The following is a 16,792-nucleotide window of genomic DNA, read 5'->3' on the forward strand; positions in this document are numbered from 1 at the left end:
GATATGAAGCGGTCGAACACACAGCCTAAGTCGTAACTAAAGCAGATCACAGGCTAAGGTTCATTGGTGGGATACTGAAAACCACTACTTTGTCTACACTGGAATAGTGCTGAAGTTCATGGGACGTAAAAATTGTAAGGGTACATAATATTTTTTTTTAAAAAATCTTACCTTCTTCACTCAAAATGTCAGAGCTTCAGTTTCCAAATCTGCATCTTCACACTTCGTTTCTGCTTTTTCTAGAAACTTGAAAAGGCATATCATTAAAAGGGTTGTACTTGAAATGAAATAGGCAATAATGAGTTTTTTGTCAACTCTCCACTATATTCGTACAATGTAGGCTTTCACTATAGCTCCACCATGTTGAACAAAATCTTGTACAAAATGCGAGGGCGCTTTTGCCTTGCGTTCTTTCCCAGCGATTGCTACCAGAAGAGACGACTATTAGTTAATCTTTATTTTCCTCCTTACGTAGGTGGCAAATGAAAATGAGTCGCCAGCACAAGTATATCTGCTATATTCATAAATGACCTGTGGGACAAGGCGGACAACTAATCTGCGGTTGTTTCTTGATTATGCTGTGGTGCACGGTAAGGGAGCGAAGTTGAGTTGACTGTAGGGGGGATACAAAATGACTTGGACAACATTTCTGGTAGGTGTGACGAATGGCAGCTAACTCCAGATATACAAAAATGTAAATTAAGCGGATGTGTAGGAAAAACAAATCCGTAATATTTGGAAACAAAATTAGTAGTGCCCTGAAACTTCCTGGCAAATTAAAGCTGTGTGCCGGGCCGAGACTCGAACTCGGGACCTTTGCCATACGCGGGCAAGTGCTCTACCAACTGAGCTACCCAAACACGACTCACGCCCCGTCCTCATAGCTTTACTTCTGCCAGTACCTCGTCTTCTACCTTCCAAACTTTACAGAAGCTCTCCTTCGAACCTTGCAGAACTAGCACTCCTGAAAGAAAGGATATTGCGGAGACATGGCTTAGCCACAGCCTGGGGGATGTTTCCAGAGTGAGATTTTCACTCTGCAGCGGAGTGTGCGCTGATATGAAACTTCCTGGCAAATTAAAACTGTGTGCCGGACATTCATTCTGGAAACATCCCCCAGAGGCTTGAAAGCAGTCATTGTTCACACGCTCCATCTTGCGAAGGAAACGACAAGAAAGCTTAATATATGGTTTAATGAACAGTAACATGTGCCAAGCACTTCACACTGTTCCCTAGAATAGAGATGTCTAGATGAAGGGAGAGCTGTGGGATGTGGAGACAGTCTGCGAGTGAACATGACAGCAAGCACGCCGCATCAGAGTAAAGGGCCGTTCCATGTTCACTTCAGATACCGGTTGACAAGCACGCAGAGCCATTTCCGGCCTAACCATGTTGGTTCGGTGCAAACGCAACCGAAGTCTAGTGCATCTGGCACCGTGTTGTTGATACGGGACGTGGCGATGGGCCGCGAGTGTGTGTGTGTGTGTGTGTGTGTGTGTGTGTGTGTGTGTGTGTGTGTGTGTGTGTATGTGGCCAATTTGCTGGCCACTTTCGTTGCCCGCGGTGGACCGGCTCTCGGCTCTGGTTCCCCTGTCGGCGCGCAAATAGCGCCTCTTAAAATATGACGCGAGTATAATTGTGGCCGCAGGTGCGACTGGAGAGGGAGAAGGCCCGCGCTATGCCTGTTGTGTGTCACTACTGCCGAAGCCTCCCTCCGCCGTAAGCCGACCTCACACGGAACGTGAAACACCTCAAACGTTGTTTCCGTCATGGTTAGTGCACGCTCAGAAACGAGCTGGTACGTCACACAGAACGTGCTCACCTACGTTATTTGCGTCCGCCGTGCTCTGCAGCGGTAGTGTCCGCTACATTCGGCGCACAAAGCGCACATTTTGATTACGAAAAATACGCAAATTTGTTCCGTCGTACACATGCCAGCCATGTTGTTCTGTCTATAGTATACACTACATTTACTAGCGAGGAATTAGCTAGTGACGTAGACAACATTATCGCAATTCATTGTTCCATATTCACAAAATCGAACAGACTCACTTGTAACAGAGAGCGCAAATTTTCCACACACATCGTCACATGCTGCAGAACACGCTTCTATTAAAGTAATAAGAACATCCCATTTATTTTAGGAGACGTGAAGGTGAATAAAAAGGTATTTGCAGATAGCAGGATGTGAATCGACAACCTTTCAGTTCACTAAGTTCTCGCCGTAATCCACTGCACTACCGTTGTCATGTACTAAATGAAGCTATGTCGTCGATCTTTCGATGTCTTGAAGGCTTTAGTCGCCGATGTGTCATAAAGTGACAGTTTATTATAACAAATAGTTCCGAAAGCGATACATTCTTAATGATCTTCACTGCACCGTCGTCTAGAAATGGCGTACTTCCATAGTACGCAAGTTACAGTACGAAAACAATCAATATGTCGTTTACGTAATTTTATTATAAGAAATCGTACCAATAATTATGCGTTTTGGAGGCATCATAAAGGGGCCAGTGCTCTGAAACAATATATATGAATGGCACGTAACTTAACCATCAAATACGGCCTTCAGCCGCAAACGACGTAATCCAGTTTGGCGTCTCCCAGTTTATGCTTGTGATGTAGAAAGCGATCTTGCATTAATCTACAAGCAAAAGTATGATTTGTGTGATTCAGTTTTTCGCGGTTGGGAGTGCTCTGAAACGTGAAATCTCATGTAGTGACGTCACAGAGCTGCCAACTATACGTCCACGAACGCTTGCACGTCCCATGTGAGGACGACGGCTTAACTGGCGGTCCCCCCCCCCCCCCCCTCCCCTGTCCCTGTCACCCTCTCGCGCATCATTAGCAGCAGAAAACAGAAGCCAGTACGTTATGCTAGACGGTGAATGTGCCACAAAAACGAAAGTAATATTGAGTGTGCCTCCAGGAAACGTAGTAGAATCTCTATTGCCCTCTATATACATAAACAACTGTTACGTGGTGTAGCGTATGACAGCTCTCTTTAAATGTAGATAAAGAAAGATAATATCTACTACAAAGAGACTAAAAGATTGATTGTGACCTTCAGCTCGTCAAATCGTTTATAAATATTTAGGAGCTTATTAATAACGTATCTGAAGCGCGATCAACATCCAGAATCAGTATTAGGAAAGGCGAAGGGAGACATAGAGGTCTTCGAAAGTTGCTAGGAAACCGGAGTGCATCTGTTAAAGGAAATACAAGTTAACTATAGTGCGATGATATGGAGTAATTTTCTAGCATTTGGAGTCGGCGTCAAAAAGGATACAGTAGCAGAAATGGAAAGAATTCAATGATTAGATCGGTGAAACAGGTATGATCAGGGTCCTTGAGGGATTCTTTGAAAGAAATGCAGTGTAGCATTTGTGGTACCCTCTTGGGAAAATTTGTGTTCGAGGAACAGTGTGCGACAATAATTATTCAGTTTCGGTCGAATATTTCGCCTTGGAATCGTTATAACAATATTGGAGAGATTAGGGCGCGCATAGAGTAATTTAGGCCGTCATTGTGGTCCCCCCCTTCTGTTGGTTAACACACAGTCGGTGATACTGTGGTGTTGAATGCCACCACTTTCCATTACAAGATTTTTAATGTTGCGCAATGCATTTCAGATCCTCAAAGTCCTTCCAAAAGTTCTTATCCGCTGCAAAACCTTCATAAATTACATTTTCCTTCTGCCTTATTACATCAATTTGCCTACAGATAATATATTTACTGTAAATACTTAATGCATTATCTGTGACACGGACCGAGCGGCTACAGTTTCGACTTACTGTTTCTTCTTCTCTGTTAATAGATGGCCTGACATGTACCATTGGAAAGCTGAGAAGTTGATCTATTTAATGGTGTATAACACACTGGATTTCTTTCAATATTTTGCGAGTTATAAGCAATCGTTTTCAGATTTTGTTAGGATTTGTAATGTGCCAAGCAAGTAAGACGTAAAATGATACACAGTACGAGTGAGAGAAATGTCTAGTGGGGCTGCATATGCCTGTGTTTTTTCGGATATACCACACCGACAAAAACGTCTGAAACAGTATTTTCTTCACTCCTCATCACTTCACCAGAGACTATAGAAAGGATAGAACCCCTATCCAAAAAACAAATAAATAAAAAATTGTATGATTTTAAGAAGAGTGTGTAACATAAAATATGCCGATTTTCGTAAATTTAAATAGTAAATATACGGTCGACTACGGAGAAAAATATTAGTAAGTCAGTGGGTGAAAGCAGCACAGTTGTTTATTTCGACTCGTACAGCACTTGGAATTTAAAAAAAGTATAGCGTTTTTCATATTTTGTCAATGCCTGGCACTAAAGAAAAGGCGCCACAGTGAACCTCTGTGGCATATTTTATTCAAGTATAACTGAAGGTGGATTCTAATATATAGTACGTGTGCATTTAGTGACTGGCTGAACCAAATTGGCAGTGCAATTTCCACGCTAGCTGTGACGCAGGCTTCTCCTGACGGTTTTGTTATAGGTATTGTAAATTCCGTACTTCTGTCGCTTTCAACCTTCACAGCAACCAGCATCTGTGGAGAAAGTTGCTAACAACGTGTGGCAGCATCAGACTAGGTTCCAGAATGAAATTTTCACTCTGCAGCGGAGTGTGCGCTGATATGAAACTTCAGGCAGATTAAAACTGTGTACCGGACCGAGACTCGAACTCGGGACCTTTGCCTTTCGCGGGCAAGTGCTCTACCAACTGAGCTACCCAAGCACGACTCACACCCCGTCCTCACAGCTTTACTTCCGCCAGTACCTCGTCTCCTACCTTCCAAACTTTACAGAAGCTCTCCTGCGAACCTGCGGGGCGTGAGTCATGCTTGGGTAGCTCAGTTGGTAGAGCACTTGCCCGCGAAAGGCAAAGGTCCCGAGATCGAGTCTCGGTCCGGCACACAGTTTTAATCTGCCAGGAAGTTTCATCAAACTAGGTTGTACAAATTCGGGCGTAGTCCTTCAGTACCATTCAAAGTGTCTCCTTCGAGAATTTCTTACATTTGTTGCCCGTCTTAAATGATCACTAGTTATCGCTGGGCGATTTGTGAATTTAACAGTACGTCTCTGATCTTCTTTATTAACTGTCGTATTAATATAACACTGGAAAAACTTAACGAATCTTCGTTTTGTTGTAGTAATTTCATGGGGATGTATAAAAATCAGTACGTACTTACAAATATGTATAACAAATAGACTTCTCGAAGTCCGATACATCGAAAAATGCATCTTTATTGTCGACGTATTTACAGTATAATATCGATGTACGAATACCGACGTTATTCTTACAAACTATCGATATTTCCGCCATCTTTACGCAGAAATAAGGCGGTGTACTATCGGCAGTACGGCCGTCCCGTGTAGGTAGCGAGCGAGGAACGCGGATCTGGAGCAGCGAGTGTCCGCGGCAGGGCAGACGCCCCGCGGGGTCACGACCTCAGCCCGCTGCCTTTGCCGGAGGCCGCCGCCGCCTTCCCCTGCGTCAACTGCGCTCTGCGGTGAAAGCGATAGCACGGCACGGCAAGGCACGGCTAGCGCAGCTGCGCGCCCGTTATCTCACGCGTGGAATCAATCAGGCGCGCCGAGCCGAGATGGGCCGCGGCGATGGGCCGGCGCTCGCCGCTCGCCGCTGCTCGGCTGCGCTCGCCGCTGCTCGGCCGCGTCCGCCCCTGGCGGCTGCGCGATGCTTATCTGCGAGGTCGTGCGGCGCGCGCGCTCAGATAAATGAAATACTGCCCGCCGAGCATTCATTATAATATGGAGGTGCCGACTGCTAATGTGTACAAAGGCCCCGCGAGTATTGACAGGGTATTCTCCCGGAGTAACGCGAGCCGCGCCGCGCTACACTCGTTCTATTAGCGCCGCAGTGGTGGCTGAGTGGGCGGAAGGGGGGGGGGGGGGGGATGGGCTGAGGCAGAAGGCAGGCAGGCAAGCAGGCAGATCCGGCCCGCGCTGCCCCGCGGCAGCTCACACTTGGCGCTGTTTCTCGCTTCGCTTCGGAAATAATTGCGAGCGTTATGGGAGGTTATTAACCCGCGGCCTAACCTTATAAACCAAATTACGGCGGCGGCCATTCTTCACCAGCGGCTGAGCGGCTGCCCGCTGTTATTTATCGTCTCGTTAGCCGCCGACGGGACACCCGCGGCAGGGTCTCAACGCGCCGCGATGCGTCCCGTGTGTGTGTGTGTGTGTGTGTGGAGGGGGGGGGGGGGGGTGGAGAGAGAGAGAGAGAGAGAGAGAGAGAGAGGGAGGGAGGGGGGGGGGGCGCTGTCGGTTGCTATGTAATACAGCCCGTCTGTGTGACTACCTGCTGCTGTTTCAGAGCCCGTATACAATCAGTGTGTTGCCATAGATGAAGTGGCATGTGATTAGCTGATCCGCTGCGACGCCATATTTCATCCGGTAGTCTTTCTCCATTACTTGTCACGACGATTTCAAAGTGCACTACTCGCCATTAAAATTGCTACACCACGAAGATGACGTGCTACAGACGCGAAATTTGACCGACAGGAACAAGATGCTATGATGTGCAAATGATTAGCTTTTCAGAGCATTCACACAAGGTTGGCCCCAGTGGCGACACCTACAACGTGATGACATGAGGAAAGTTTCCAACCGATTTCTCATACACAAACAGCAGCTGACCTGCGTTGCCTGGTGAAACGTTGTTGTGATTCCTCGTGTAAGGAGGAGAAATGCGTACCACCACGTTTCCGACTTTGATAAAGATCGGATTGTAGCATATCGCGATTGCGGTTTATCGTATCGCGACATTGCTGCTCGCGTTGGTCGAGATCCAATGACTGTTAGCAGGATATGGAATCGGTGGTTTCAGGAGGGTAATACGGAATGACGTGCCGGATGCCAACGGCCTCGTATCACTACATCTACATACATACTCCGCAATCCACCATACGGTGCGTGGCAGAGGGTACCTCGTACAACAACTAGCATCTTCTCTCCCTGTTCCACTCCCAAACAGAACAAGGGAAAAATGACTGCCTATACGCCTCTGTACGAGCCCTAGTCTCTATTATCTTATCTTTGTGGTCTTTCCGCGAAATATAAGTTGGCAGCAGTAAAATTGTACTGCAGTCAGCTCAAATGCTGGTTCTCTAAATTTCCTCAGTAGCATTTCACGAAAAGAACGCCTCATTTCCTACTGAGACTCCCACCCGAGTTCCTAAAGTATTTCCGTAACACTCGACTGATTAGCAGTCGAGATGACAGGCATCTTATCCACATGGCACCAACAGATCGTGCAGCCACGTCTCTATCCCTTACTCAACAGATGGGGACGTTTGCAAGATGACAACCATGTGCACGAACAGTTCGACGACGTTTGCAGCAGCATGGACTATCAGCTCGGAAACCATGGCTGCGGTTACCCTTGACGCGGCATCACAGACAGGAGCGCCTGCGATGGTGTACTCAACGACGATCCTGGGTGCACGAAAGGCAAAATGTCATTTCTTCGGATGAATCCAGGTTCTGTTTACAGCATCATGATGGTCGCATCCGTGTTTGGCGACATCGCGGTGAACGCACATTGGAAGCGTGTATTCCTAATCGCCACACTGGCCTATCACCCGGCGTGATGTTATGGGGTGCCACTGGTTACACGTCTCGGTCTCCTCCTGTTCGCATTGACGGCACTTTGAACAGTGGACGTTATGTTTCAAATGTGTTACGACCCGTGGCTCTACCCTTCATTCGATCCCTGCGAAACCCTACATTTCAGGAGGATAATGCACGACCGCATGTTGCAGGTCCTGTATGGGCCTTTCTGGATACAGAAAATGTTCGACTGCTGTCCTGGCCAGCACATTGTCCAGATCTCTCACCAATTGAAAACGTCTGGTCAATGGTGGCCGAGCAACTGGCTCGTCGCAACACGCCAGTCACTACTCTTGATGAACTGTGGTATCGTGTTGAAGCTGCATGGGCAGCTGTACCTGTACACGCCATCCAAGCTCTGTTTGACTCAATGGCCAGGCGTATCAAGGCCGTTATTACGGCCAGAGGTGGTTCTGGGTACTGATTTCTCAGGATGTATGCACCCAAATTGCGTGAAAATGTAATAACATGTCAGTTATAGCATAATATATTTGTCCAATGAATACCCGTTTATCATCTGCATTTCTTCGTGGTGTAGCAATTTAAATGCCAGTAGTGTATTTGACTCAATTACGGTTTGTTACGCAAGCACAAGACCCCGAGAGAAGACAACATTTCGTTAGAGCTACTGATAGCCTCGGGAGAGCCAGCCATGACAAAACCTTTACACCTGGTGAGCAAGATGTATAAGACGGGCGAAATACCCTCAGACTTCAAAAAGAATATAATAATACCAATGCCAAAGAAAGGAAACGGTGACAGGTGTGAAAATTACCGAACTGTCTGTTTAATCATAAGTCACGCCTGCAAAATACTAACACGAATCCTTTACAGAAAAATGGAAAAACCGCCAGAAGCCGACCTCGGGGAAGATCAGTTTGGATTCCGTAGAAATATTGGAACACGTGAGGCAATACTGACCCCACGACTTGTCTTAGAAGATAGATTAAGGAAAGGCAAACCTACGTTTCCAGCATTTGTAGACGTAGGGGAAGCTTTTGACAGTGTTGACTGGAATAACTCTCTTTCAAATTCTCAAGGTGACAGGGCCAAATGCAGGGAGCGAAAGGCCATTTACAATTTGTGCAGAAACCAGGTGGCAGTTATGAGAGTCGAAAGTCACGAAAGGGTAGCGGTGGTTGAGAAGGGAGTTTGACAGGGTTGTTCCTCAAGAACCGAAACCAGAGAAGGTAGTGATGGTGGACTTTGGGTTCTGGAGTCAGGTCGACGTTCTCGCTCAACCCACAGCTGTTCCACTGGCTTCGGGTCGGGACACTGGGTAACTCGGTCTGTTTTAGAAATGTTATTGTCCACAGACTGTTGCTTCACAGATGCTCCTTTACCGAAACCAGAGAAGGTAGTGATGGTGGACTTTGGGTTCTGGAGTCAGGTCGACGTTCTCGCTCAACCCACAGCTGTTCCACTGGCTTCGGGTCGGGACACTGGGTAACTCGGTCTGTTTTAGAAATGTTATTGTCCACAGACTGTTGCTTCACAGATGCTCCTTTACCATCACTACCTTCTCTGGTTTCGGTTCTTGAGGAAGAATAGGCCGTCATTTCTCCACAGAGGTTCAGAAGATTCATTGAAACAGTCCCCAACGCAGTTCAATCAGTCATAAAGGCGAAGTGTGGACACACCCAATTTTAATGTCCACTAACTGGTGCCCGAATACTTTTGTTGTGATTGTCTACTAGCGATCATACGCGTATTACATTAGAAATTTCCTCCACTTTCAATATTTTCTGGTCAAAACCTGCATCAGTTTAAAAGATAAATTATTTTATTACTAAACTAGCTGATAATAACCCGCTTCGTTGGGGTCTTAGTTTCCTGTCTCTACTTATTTCAATACCACGATAACTAGTTTCATTGTCCGCAATTACTTAGACCATTTCGTTTGACTGAGGTGCATCTAACCATTTTCTTTGCTCGCCTGTTGGTCTCGTATGAGTTCGAATTACTATATTGCAACTATCTGCGACCATTTATTCGATGTTATTTCTAAACATTCGTACCAATTCATTACTTTTATGTAGGAAACATTGTAGATCCAGAATTGTATCTCGATGGAATCCAGTGACGTTGAAGGAGCGCTGAACTGTTTCGTCATCTTCGTTTCCTACAAAATAAACTTGTAAAAACGTCCGCGCTTCATTTGTAAATGGTAACAATGACCCAATCATGTGATACACTTATCCTTGGATTCAAAACTCCAGATTAAATCCTCCATCCTCGGTTGTTGCTGTTACTCCAAATGATGTCATCTGGAAGCATCCGTTATACCGTCTTTTTGGAGAAGAAAGAAAAGTCCTTCGATGCCGGTGCTTCGCTTTTCACGCATTCAGAAAATTCAGGTGGGAGTAACTTTAGTGCTGGCAATCTAATTTTACCAATTGAGCAGCATGTACTTGGTATTTCTCCTTTAAATATTTTCGCCTTTCCATACTCCAGATTGCTATTCTTGGAGATGTTCATTACATTTTATAGTTGCATCGTAATGATGCCTCATTTTTGAGACAGTGACGTCCTTCCCGACTGATAAGGGACTCGGACAGTCACATTTCCTCTGGCTCATTGAAAATGGGGCTCCGAAAGTCTGACGTATGGGCCACAATTTTTGTTAGACTGTTTGAGTTAGACTATTTGAGTAACATTGCAGGATCACAAGTTAACGTAGGGGCGAGATAAGCCATTGCAGATGTGAAATGCTAGTACATTAATAGTCGATGTAACTGCCAGAATGTTGAATACAAGCATGCAAACGTGCATGCATTGTATTGTACAGGTGCCGTATGTCGGTTTGTGGGATGGAGTTCAATGTCTGTTGCACTTTGTTGGTCAATACAGGGACGGTTAATGCTGTTTGTGGATGACAGTGCTCGACTGGAGACAGATCTGGTGATGGAGCAGGCCAAGGCAACACGTCGACACTGTAGGGCACGTTGGGTTACAACAGCAGTTTGTGGGCGAGCGTTGTCCTGTTCGAAAGCAACCCCTGGAATGCTTTTCATCAGTGGTAGCACAACAAGTGCAATCACAACATTGGCGTACAAATGTTCAGTTAAGGTTTGTGGGATAACCACAAGAATTCTCCTGTTCTCATACGAAAACGCGTCCCAGACCATAACACCAGCTGTAGGTGCAGCGTGTCTAGCATGCAGACAGGTTGGTAGTAGGCCATCAACAAGCCACCTTCTAACCAACACACGGCCATCACTGACACCGAGGCAGAACCAACTTTCATCAGAAAACACAACAGACCTCCACTCTGCCCTCCAATGAGATCTCGCCTTATGTCACTGAAGACGCAAACGGTGGTGGTTTGGGGTCAGTGGAATGAACGCTATATGGCGTCTGGGTCGTAGCCGTTCTTGAAGTAACCGATTTGTAAAAATTCGTTATGTCACTGTGGTGTCATATGTCGCTCAAATTGCTACTGCAGATGCGGTACGATGCGCCAAAGCCGTACACTGAACACATTGGTCTTCTCTCTCGGTAATTCCACGTGGCCGCTCGGGGCCTGGTCTTTTTCGACCGTACTTCCTCGCGACCACCGCTGCCAGCAATAATGTACAGTGGCTACATTCCTGACAGGTCTCTCTGCAATATCGCAGAAGGAACATCCAGCTTCTCGTAGCCGTATTACAGGAACTCGTGCAGCTTCAGTGAGATGTTCATAATGGCGTCTTTGTTGCCTTAAAGGATTTCTTGGCTAACATCAACTCACCACTTTCAATCTCGAAGGTAACTTAACACTCAAGACAGTTACAGCGTGTATTTAAAACAAACCTGATTTGTATCCTCATAATGCCGCTGCTAGCGCCGCTCTTGCGCGACTGTGACGAAATTTGAATAGAAATCATATTTCGAATGTAGAAACACGCCTACGAACTTTGGTTTATGTCGCACAATTCCTGCTTGGCGTCGCGTTTTTTTCCCCGTCAGTGTATTTCATTAGATGAACAGTAGAAATGCTCAGCGATAGCGAACTTCCTTGCTTCGAGAAAGCGAATATACCGGTGGCGTTCCACAATGCATTCCTAAACAGTACTTGTCGTTTGCCCTCTAAAGTAGTTGCCGAAATCGGGCGGAATCCTTTAAACGCCTGTCTTGTCCAACTTCAAGTCGTCTTTGATAGATCTCAAAAGCGTCGAGAGTTTTGATAGAGGACGAAAACTCATTTTAACCTTGTATGTGCTTAATGTTCTATTTTCGCGCAGATATTTTCAATATATAGTAGATAAACTGTCTCGTACTCTTCCTTATTCTGGCATTTTTACACGTGTAAGCACTCTCTGTGCTTGCTTATACGAAAATCTATTGTTCAGGAACATAATTTGCGGGTATTCCAGTTGTGCTTGCGGGTTAATGGCATTTGAGATGGCATGTGCTCGGTGGATCAAGGTTTGCAGAACGCCCATTGTTTGTGCGGATGGTGACAACTAGCAGGCTGTAAATACAGGTCTGTATGAGTGGGCCTTCGAAATGTACCATCGTTTTTGCATCGAACAAAGACGCCTAAAACGGGCAATCAGTCTTCTTTCCCTGTCTCAATACTAAATTTTATGTTATTCTTTACGGCGTTAAGATTTTGAAGGAACTCTCGTAGACTGTTGAAACCATGAGGCCAGATTGTAGAAGTATCATCACCGTATTGTCAAAATACTGTTGGTTTTAAAAGACCTGATTCAAGTGCTTGGATTTTCACGTAATCTTCAGTAAACTATAAAAGTACAGAGTCGTCAATATTTAAATATAAGTTTTGGAATTATTGTCGTTTCCGCAGTGAATCCTAATGCGGATGTTTCATTTGAGTGAAAAATGCTTTTAAAATTGTACTTGTCCACCAAACCGATTTTCGTCATTTTTCTGAGAGAAGTCTAATTGAAAGGAACGTCCACTTTACTAAAGTATAAGTCTTTTACTTATGTAATTGCCTAGAAGTGGATCTCATTGTCTTCTTTTCAGGGGTATGATAGTCTAGAATTATTTCTATTCTAGGGAATATACTCGTATAATTTCAAAGTTTGCCGAGTTAATAGTTTACTAACATTAAATAAAGCAGTTCTTCTTTGAATCTTCGTTATTCGTGAATTCATAGATGGTTTATTTGCAAAATATGAGTCATAAAATGTTCCGCAAGATTCTTCTTTCAACAGTTAAGCGTTACTGCTCTTTACAACTGCGTTTCCAACACCACATCATATAGATACTCTTCCCGCCAAGTGCTAACAAGAAGAACGATGAAGATTCTAACATGCAAGTCAAAGAATTTAGTGACTGTCGTGGATATTCAATAGAAATGATATTTAAATATTATAAATGTCTGGCATATTTTATGCAAATGACTGTAAAAAATTAGTATATTTATATTTTAGTTATTTTAATTACACACATGATAAAGGTGTCCTCTGAAATGGTAGAAGTTAGGTTTTTGTACAAATTTAATATTTAAATTAATGTGCAGAGATGGGTACCAGCTAGTATCGTATATTATGTAATACGCATTAGTCTTGATCAACGGCATGAGGATGCAGAAGGCAATGAAAATCACTGCATTAAAGACACACAGTGTATCCACAAGACATGTGTCCTGTAACTGAAAAGTGTCGTGATGAATCCCTCCATTGCCAAAAGATTCGGGAATAGTCCCCCATTCGGATCTCCGGGAGGAGACGGCCATGAGAAAAAGATTGAATAACCAACGAAAGCATAACGTTCTAAGAGTCTGTGCGTGGAACGTCAGAAATTTGAACGTAATAGGGAAGTCAGAAAATCTCAAAAAGAAAACGCAAAGGCTCAATATAGATGTAGTGGGGGTCAGTGGAGTAAACTGGAAGGAAGACAAGGATTTCTGGTCTGATGAATACAGGATAATATCAGCAGCAGCTGAAAATGGTATAACGGGAGAAGTATTCGATATGAACAGGAAGATGGAACAGAGAGAGAGCTACGGCGAACAGTTCAGTAATAGAGTTGTTCTCACCAGAATCGACAGCAAAACAACGTCGACAGTAGTGCAGGTATAATGCCGACGTCGCAAGTAGAAGATGAAGAGGTAGAGAGAGTATTTGAGGGTGTTGAACGTGTAATACGGAACGTAAAGCGAAGCGAAAATCATGGGGATTGGAATTCGGTTATAGGAGAAGGAGTAGAAAAAATGGTTACGGGAGAATATGGGGTTGGTAATAGAAATGAGAGAGGAGAAAGACCAATTGAGCTCTGCAACAAATTTCAGGTAGTAACACCGAATTCTCTGTTCAAGAATCAAAAGATGAGGAGGTATACGTGAAAAAGGCCGCCAGATACGGGAAGATTATCAGATTATATCATGGTCAGACACTGATTCCAAAATCAGATACTGGATTGTAAGACGTAATCAGGATCAGATATGGACTCAGGTACAATTTATTAGTGACGAGAGTATGCTGAAGTTCAAGAGACTTGACAGGAAGAATCAGTGCGCAAAGAAGTGGAATACGGAAGTACTACGGAATGAAGAGATGCGCTTGAAGTTCTCTAAGGCCGTAGATAATGCGATAAGAAATAGCTCAGTAGGCAGTACAGTTGAAGAGGAATCGACATCTCCCAAAAGAGCAATCACAGAAGTTGGAAAGAAAAACATAAGCACAGAGAAGGTAACTGTAAAGAAACAATGGGTAACAGAAGAAATACTTAAGTTGATGGATGAAGGAAGGAAGTACAAAAATGTTAAAGGACATTCAGGAATACAGAAACAATAGTCTCTTAGGAATGAAACAAATAGGTAGTGCAGAGAAGATGAAGCGAAATAGCTGCATGAAAAATGCGAAGAAATTGAAAGAAACGATTGTTGGAAGTACTGACTCAGCAAATAGAAAGGTCAAAACAACCTTCGGTGAAATTAAAAGCAAGAGTGGTAATGTTAAGAGTGCAATGGGAATTATACTGCTAAATGCGGAAGAGAGAGCAGATAGGTGGAAAGAGTACATTGGAAGCCTCTGTGAAGGGGAAGACTTGTCTGATGATGTGATACAAGAAGAAACAGGAGTCGATCTGAAGAGATAGGGGATGCAGTATTAGATTCAGAATTTAAAAGAACTTTGGAAGACTTAAGATTAAATAAGGCAGAAGGGATAGATAACATTCCATCAGAATTTCTGAAACCGTTGGGGTGAAGTGGCAACAAAGCGACTATTCACGTTGGTGCGTAGAATATATGAGTCTGGCGATATACCGTCTGACTTTTGGAACAATATCATCCACACAATTATGAAGTTTGCAAGAGCTGATAAGTGAGAGAATTATCGCACAATCAGCTTAAAAAGTCATATATCCAAGCTGCTTACAAGAATGATATACAGAAGAATGGAAGAGAAAACTGAGGATGTATAAGATGACGATCAGTTTGGCATTAGGAAATGTAAAGGCATCAAAGAGGCAATTCCGACGATGCGACTGATACTGGAAGCGAGACTAAAGAAAAATCAAGAAACATTAATATTATTTGTCTACCTGGAAAAAGCGTTCGACAACGTCAAATGGTGCAAGATGTTGGAAATTCTGAGGAAAAACGAGTAAGCTAGAGGGAGAGACGGGTGATACACAACAAGTACAAGAGCCAAGAGTGAATAATTTGACTGGAAGACCAAGAACAAAGTTCTCGGATTAGAAAATGTGCGAGACAGGGGTGTAGTCTTTCGCCCCCATTGTTCAATCCCATCGAAGAAGCAATGGTAGAAATAAAAGAAAGGTTCAGGAGTAGAATTAAAATTCAAGGTGAAAAGATATCAATGATAAGATTCGTTGATGATATTGCTATTCTCAGAAAGTGTAGAAGAATTACGGAATCTGCTAAATGGAATGAACAGTCTAATAAGCAGTGAATATGGATTAAGAGTAAATCAAAGAAAGTCGAAAGTAATGGGGACTAGCAGGAATGAGAAGAGCGAGAAGCTTAACATCAGGATTGATGGTCACGAAGTAGATGAAGTTAAGGAATTCTGCTACCTAGGCAGCAAAATAACCGTTGACGGTCGGAGGAAGGAGGAAGCAAGGAGGACATCAAAGTAGACTGGCATTGGCAAAAAGGGCATTTCTGGCCAAGAGAGGTCTCCTAGTATCAAACATAGGTCTTAATTTGAGGAAGAAATTTCTGAGAATGTACGGTTGGAGCACAGCATTGTATAGTAGTGAAACATGGACGGTGGGAAAACTGGAACAGAAGAGAACCGAAGAATTCGAGATGTGGTTCTACAGACGAATGTTGAAAATTAGGTGGGCCGATAAGGTGAGGAATGAGGAGATTCTCCGCAGAATCTGAGAGGCAAGGAATATGTGGGAAAAACTGACCAGGAGAAGGGACATATGTTAAGACATCAGAAACTGACTTCCATGGTGGAAGACAGCGGTTTGAATACATCCAGCAAATAAGTGAGGACATTGGTTGCAAGTGCTATTCTGAGATGTAGAGGTTGGCACAGGAAAGGAATTCTTGGCGGGCTGCATCAAACTAGTTATAATCTGATGACTGAAAAAAGTTAGTCTTCATTACTTCTTAGTGCTTAGTGTGCAGTGAAACTTGATGCTGTCAGCGAGTAATAAACGTAATTACCGTTAGAGACTTGACGGTTTTTGCGGGCACTACACATGGGAAGCTGATTCTGACCTGAGAATTTAAGATGTCTGCGAGATATATAGAGCGTTTGTTCGTGTGCTTCCTATTTAATGTTTTCCGGCATTTTCGCGACAGTATGTCACACGGACGAGTCGCGTGAGCATTTTTGGTATGCATTTCGTTTCCCCTCTTAATGTGACGTGACAGGGCTGCCACTTACTGCAGCAGTATTTCGTAGAGGCTATTGTTTCTTAAGCAGTATCTTTTGTAGTGAAATTGCAGTTTACAAGAAATTAAAGCTGTCTTCGGCGCGACGTTCGGTTTGAACACCTCTATTCTTTTGCTGAGTATGACCCAGCCATTTTAATGTGGACTTTGAACCACTGTGCAACTTTGGATTTTTCAGTTTGTCGCTGTCTTTCCGATCTATCGAACTCTGCCATTTTCTTTACTTACCATTTGCGACAAAGTAATTATTCCACTTCATATTTCTGTACATTGCTAGTTCCAGACATTAGCAGGAATTGTCTCGCATTTAAAACGTATACACAC

General features: G+C 44.0%; 1 protein-coding gene and 1 non-coding gene across 2 annotated transcripts in view; one reads left to right on the forward strand and one right to left on the reverse strand.

Moving 5' to 3' along the window:
• The window catches only part of LOC124779497 (maternal embryonic leucine zipper kinase-like), a 421,515-nt gene that overhangs the window by 401,365 nt on the left and 3,358 nt on the right, over nucleotides 1-16,792 (forward strand). The gene's annotated exons all lie outside the window — the stretch shown is intronic.
• Trnat-cgu lies at nucleotides 786-860 on the reverse strand. Its single transcript has one exon. It is a non-coding gene; the product is annotated as a tRNA-Thr (tRNA).

Source organism: Schistocerca piceifrons, chromosome 1 (assembly GCF_021461385.2).
Source record: "Schistocerca piceifrons isolate TAMUIC-IGC-003096 chromosome 1, iqSchPice1.1, whole genome shotgun sequence".
NCBI lineage: Eukaryota > Metazoa > Arthropoda > Insecta > Orthoptera > Acrididae > Schistocerca > Schistocerca piceifrons.